The sequence below is a fragment of the Myotis brandtii genome, unplaced genomic scaffold (genome assembly GCF_000412655.1).
Source record: "Myotis brandtii unplaced genomic scaffold, ASM41265v1 scaffold250, whole genome shotgun sequence".
Lineage (NCBI taxonomy): Eukaryota > Metazoa > Chordata > Mammalia > Chiroptera > Vespertilionidae > Myotis > Myotis brandtii.
Window position 1 is genome coordinate 1,990,839 of NW_005359478.1, and position 6,192 is coordinate 1,997,030.

Consider the following 6,192-nt stretch of genomic DNA (forward strand, 5'->3'; position numbering starts at 1 on the left):
CTGGAAGGAGCACCGCCTCCCCCCCCCACCACCACACCAATACCAAGCGCCGCTGGGCTGGGCACCTCGGTGTGAAAGGAATGACAGCCTGGCCCACACCCCGATCACACCACCACCTTTCTGAGCCTCTGTCTCCTCATCTAGTCGGGGAGAGGAGGGAGGAACAATTCCTGCCTTTGCCTGCATCGCAATGTACAGGAGTCTATAAAGATGAAACAGTCCGTGATAAAACACACAGCTGAAAAACCTGGAAGACCATAAAATGTTACACAACTGTAAGGGATTCCGGGCTGGCTGTAACGCGGGCATTAAACTGTAACTGCTCAGAGATATTTACCATAAAAAGTTACCGAGCCCCGGGGAGGGATTCCAGAAGTGTGCTTGCTCCTGGGGGCGACTTTTTTTCTCTCTTCATTTGTGCTTCTTCTAGTTTTCTGATCATTTATTTCTTCTGTAATCAGGGAAGAAGTTATATAAAAGGAATGCTTCTGCAAACAGAAGCATCTCCACTCCTGCTCTGATACTGTTATAGGGAAAGTCTAGCCAGTGACGGAAAAGAGGTTTATCGGCTGCCCTGGAGGTGAAGGTGCCGGCCCACCCTCACTCAGAAGCATCTACACTCCTGCTCTGATACTATGTTATAGGGAAAGAGGCTTATTGGCTGCCCTGGAGGTGAAGGTGCCGGCCCACCCTCACTCACCCCAGCCCGGCTTTTCCCCCAGTGCAGCTGGGGAGCTGGAAGGAGGGCTTTCTCCCCAGTAAAAACCACAGGAAAGGGGTTCCTGGTCCTGTGCCCCCCACACGCTTCTTCCCTGCCTGGTGCACGCAGCCTAGAACGTCCCAAAGGGACACGTATTCCGAGCTTCCCACCCTCCTGAGCTCCAGACCCCATCTGCAGCTGCCCTGGGACACCCCCCTGGCAGTTCTGCTGGCCCCTCAGGCAGCATGTGTGTGGCAGGCGCCATCCAGGGCTCACCCGCTTCCAGGCTCGCAGGCACCCGTTCTCTGGGGAGCAGAACAGGTTCTGTTTGGGGGATGGTGGACCTCAGCCCCAGTCAGAACCAGTCCCTTCTCCTCCTTCCTTCACAGATGTGGGGATCACAATGGACACCCAGCCGGTTCGGTCCCCTGAGGATAAGTTGGCTGGGGAGCTGCTAGAAAAGATTTTCCTTACCAGGTTTAAAAAAAAAAAAAAAAAGCCTTGCCTGGCGGGTGTGGCTCGGTGGTTGAGCATCGACCTATGGACCCAGGAGGTCCCTGTTCCATTCCCAGTCAGGGCACATGCCCGGGTTGCGGGCTCCATCCCCCATGGGGGGCGTGCGGGAGGCAGCCGATCCGAGATTCTCTCTCATCATTGATGTTTCTCTCTCTCTCTCCCTCTCCCTTGCTCTCTCTGAAACCAACTTTTTAAAAAACATACTTAAAAGAGTCTTATGAGGAGACCTTGTGCTCCCACCCCTCCTTTCTGCACTCCATTCGCCAGAGAGGCTGACAGACAGCGCTGGGTCTCTGAAAACATGTTGAGCCGCTGTCCCACTTCCAGAATGCTTTGCTGGGGGCCAAGGAAACTGCTGGCAGTTGGGTATTCTGCTACTTGCAGCCAAAATCATCACAATTTGATACAATGACCAAAGTGACACGCTGCATTTCTCCTTCCCAGGTCTGTTCCTCCATTTCCTGTCTGTAAGGGCCACTTCTGCCCACCAGGCCTTCCACACCCTTCCCTCCTCCGGCCCCGGGCTCAGGTCCCACCCAACTCTGTTCCATGCCTCCTGTGCTCTCCCCGCCTCCGCCACTCCTCAGCTTCAGGCCCTCCTGCCTCCCACCAGAGCTCCTGCAGCTCAGGCCTCAAGTCCCTCCACCTCTGAGCTCCCTCCTCTACCCACACGCTGTTACCCACAGTGCTTTTTCTAAAATACAAACCTGATTATGCTTCTTATTTAAGCATCTATGGGCTACAGACTGATATTCAAAACCTGTGCGTGGCATTCAAGGCCCTTAGCAACATGGCCCCAAACCGCCTTCTGCTCTCATCTGCTGCCACGCCTCCCCCGGGCCTACTCTGTAATTTTAGCTCCTTCAGCGTAGTCACTGCACAGACTCTCACCCTCTACCTTTGTTCTCTGTTCCCTCATCCTTGAATGTGAAGGCCTCCTTACCCTCGACACGCATGTCGAATGTTTCCTCTTCTGTGAAGCTCTCCTCACCACCAATAAACATCCCTTCCTCCGTGAGCCCACAGCCTGTTGTTCCACTTACACCACTATTACAATTCTTATCTTATATTCTAATTATATATTTGCCAGTAAACTAGATTCCTTTAGGGCAAGGATATATTTCAGAGTCCACAGTGCCTCCCAGTACAGTGTTTAACATGAGCAATTAATATTTATTTATTTATTTATTTATTTAGAGAGGAAGGGAGGGGGAGAGAGAGATAGAAACACTGATGAGAGAGAAACATCATCGATCGGCTGCCTCCTGCAAGCCTCCTTCTGGGGATTGAGCCCAAAACCCAGGCATGTGCCCTGACTGGGAGTTGAACTTCGATCTCTGGGTTCCTGGGTTGCCGCTCAACCACTGGGCCACACCAACCGGGCAATCAGTCCATTTTTTGGTGGAAGAGGCAGCAGTACACAACACCTCCTGGAACACAGTCCCATCCTCCTTACCACGGCCCCTCCCTTCTCCCTCCCACTTCCCATCCTGTCCAAACTCCTCTTCCCGGCCATGGACTCCCAGGGGAAGAATCCCACCCTCTTCCATGGAATCATGAGTTGCATGTGTGTGAGCGGGAACAGATCCACTAGGTTCTGCTCACTTTGGCCCTCAGTAAAAGAGCTGGACGAGTTAGTAGCCAAAAGAATCTGGCTTTAGCTTGGCAACATCCAAAGCACTTTCCCGCATTGTGAAATTCTCCAAAATCTAGAGAAGCCGATGCCCAGATTTCATCTAAAACATAAGCTCCAGGACAGCTGGGATCTCTCCTCTCGTTCTCCGCTAAGCCCCCCGCCCCAATCCGGAGTCCAGTCCAGATTGCGTGCTCCATAAACACTTGTTGAATGAAAGTCACCCTCAGGTTTGTTTCTAGGTTCTAAGAACCAGTCACTCAAGTGTTCAGCAACTGAAGATAGCTGAGTGTGCGTGCGGATGTGTGTATTTATATCTACCCCGCCTCATTCCAATGGCAAACTCTGAAACAGGCAATGGAACGTTATGCTGCCATTAAAAATATTGTTTAGCCCGGCCTGCGTGGCTCAATGGTTGAGCACCGACCTATGAACCAGGAGGTCATTGGTTCAATTCCCGGTCAGGGCACATGCCCAGGTTACTGGCTCCATCCCCAGTGGAGAGCATGCAGGAGACAGCCAATCAATGATTCTCTCTCATCATTGATGTTTCTATCTCCCTCTCCCTTCCTCTCTGAAATCAATAAAAATATTTTAAAATATTGTTTGTAAATATATATAAATTGTTTTTTTTGTTTTTTATAATATATTTTTATTGATTTCAGAGAGGAAGGGAGAAGGAAAGAGAGAAACATCAATGATGAGAGAATCATTGATCGGCTGCCTCCTGCACATCCCCCACTGGGGATTGAGCCCACAACCTAAGCATGTACCCTTGACCAGAAGCGAACCTGGGACCCTTCAGTCCACAGGCCAATGCTCTATCCACTGAGCCAAGCTGGCTAGGGCTACAAATGTATGTAAATTGTTCACAGCCCTAGCCAAGTGGTTCAATTGGTTGGACTGTCATCCCATACACAAAAGGTTTTGGGTTTGATTCTCGACTGGGCACCTATGGAAGACAACTAATCAATGGTTCTCTCTCACATCAATGTTTCTCTCTCCCTTCCTCTCTCTCTAAAAATCAATAAAAACGTATACTCTGGCGAGGATTTAAAAGAAAATTACTAAAAACAATGTTGTTTACAAAGAGTTTGCAACATGAAAAATGTCTTCTGTCATAAAGTTAAAGGAGAAAAAAAAAGTACAGGAAGGAAATGTGTGATATTTATCACACTATGTAAAAGCAAGCAACCCCCACCCCACCCCCAAATCTCACAAGCAAAAAGCTGGCTGGAAAGGGATGATGTTAACAGTGGCTGGTGGCTCCTCCTCCCCTTTATTCTCCTGTTCTCTCTCTCTCTCTCTCTTTTTGTTAATCCTCACCCAAAGATATTTTTTTCCATTGATTTTTAGACATAGTGGAAGGGAGGGGGAAACACAGAGAGAAACATCTATGTGAGAGAGACACATGGATAGATTGCCTCCCCAACTCGCCCCACCTGCTGGACCCCACCAGTGCCCGATTCCTGCACCAGGCCTCTAGTTATTAATAAAGTGGGAAATATACGCACTTAACTAATAAAGTGGGAAACACATACTTTATTTTTCAAAATGACATTGAGGGAACGGCACAGAGGCTCAGGCCTCCCACCCCTACCCCACTGTCTAAAGATACCCTCAGGGGCTGGGCCAGGTTAGCAGGCGCCCCGGACCCTGTGGCTCTGCCACCCCGACCACAGGGTGCTCAGTAAAGGAGTAGCAATCGAGAAGCTCTGCCAGTTCCAGACTGGAAATGGCGCCTCCCGGCGGGCAGTGCCCCCAGAGGTGGACAGTCTGTCCCTCCGGATGGCGGGCCTCCTGCAAGACACTCAGAGGGTTAATCCTGTCTCAGAAATTCACAGGGAGGCCCAGGAGGGGAATTTCCCAGACAGGCAGACAGACAGACACCTCAGACCGCTCCCGCCACTAAGCACAGATGTTTGCCTGGGGTGGTGAGAGCCTTCACAAGCGCGCCGGCTTGCGGTGAGAGGAAGCCCAAAGCCAGAGACAGACCCGCCTGGGCAGGCTGGGGGCTGCGGTGGGGGAGGGAACGCGGTGGGCTGGTCTTCAGGCCGAGTCTCTGGGCATCTCCCTGTTGTCTGTCTGGGTCCCGCAGTGCCTGCAACTCCCCTCTGCGTCCAGCAGGCGGCGCAGCGGCTCTGGAGTGTGGATCTGCAGTCTGCGCTCCGACGCTTCCAGGCAAGTTTGCTGTGTAAATAGTGGTTTGTCTATTTCCCCCACTGGTCCCGAGGCTCCCCAAGGGCAGGAATGTTATCTTAGTCGCCGCCTTACCTTCGAGGCTAATTACAACACCCGGCCCCTAATGGGTGCCCCATTAGGTCTGAAACACGACCCCCAAACACAAAGATATATGCATAGGAGAGTAATGAGATCAAAGCCTGCAGTGAGAATGCTGGGGAAAGCGCCAAGCCGGGGAAGGAGGCTCCGTGTTCCGTTCGTGCTTCCAGTCCACCCCCCCCACACACACACACCTTTTTTTCCCCCAGTATTTTAAGACATATGGCATAGTTTGTTACTGGAGAATAATCATAAATATGCTCAGTATGTCATAGCATAGAGAGTCAGAAGTAGCAATTTATTTTGGCCCTTAGGACTCACATATAAATTCACTTGGGTGATCAACAGAAAAATAACAAATAAGAGGATGATGTTTTTTCAGCCAATTTTTGGCTATTCGACACTTCGTTACCTCCTAGCAGCGCAGCCGAGGGACCCGACGCGTTCCCGCCCTGCAGTCCCATCAATCAGAGAAAAGGGGGAATGTGCCCGAACCATCTCCTCCAGGGGGCAACCCTGGGCTACCCTCTCTGTGGAGCTGCCATCACCCCTCCGCTCCCCTCCTTAACCCCTCTCCCGTGTCTTTTCAGAGCAGGAAGTGGATAGAAGTACCTTAACTAAACAGTGATGTCACCCACTCAACAGACAATTATTGACCTGCTACTAGTATGCCCAGTGCTGTGCCAGGCGTGGGCAGTGCAGCAGGACACCAAACGCCCTGCCCTCGTGGCGCTTCGATTCCGTGGGACACAGACGGGATAATCTCTCGTTGGGCACGTGGGAAGCCGACACCCAGGTGACCTCCCAGGTGAGTAAAAAGCGCGTGAGGCCCCGCCCTGGAGATGGTCGGCGGATAGACTTCGGCCCCGGCAGGAGGGGCGGGCTTCGGGTCGGTAAAACGTCCGGCTGGGCACGTCTCCTGGAGCAGGAGCGAGCCAGGGGGTGGAGGCGGGGGGAGGGGGAGAAGGCGCGCAAAGCTAGGTCTAGATCTCTAGACCTTAGTAGGCAATGGGTAAATATTTACGGTCCGCCCGGCACGTCCGACCTCACGCACTTGCGCCCC

At 52.0% G+C, this 6,192-nt stretch overlaps 1 long non-coding RNA gene across 1 annotated transcript; it reads right to left on the reverse strand.

The window, feature by feature from the left end:
* Nucleotides 1-4,371: 4,371 nt before the first annotated feature.
* Nucleotides 4,372-5,936, reverse strand: LOC106723565. Its single transcript, XR_313671.2, has 2 exons — nucleotides 5,742-5,936; nucleotides 4,372-5,039 (listed from the first exon to the last, which is right to left on the reverse strand). It is a non-coding gene; the product is annotated as an uncharacterized LOC106723565 (long non-coding RNA).
* Between the last annotated feature and the right edge of the window lie 256 nt (nucleotides 5,937-6,192).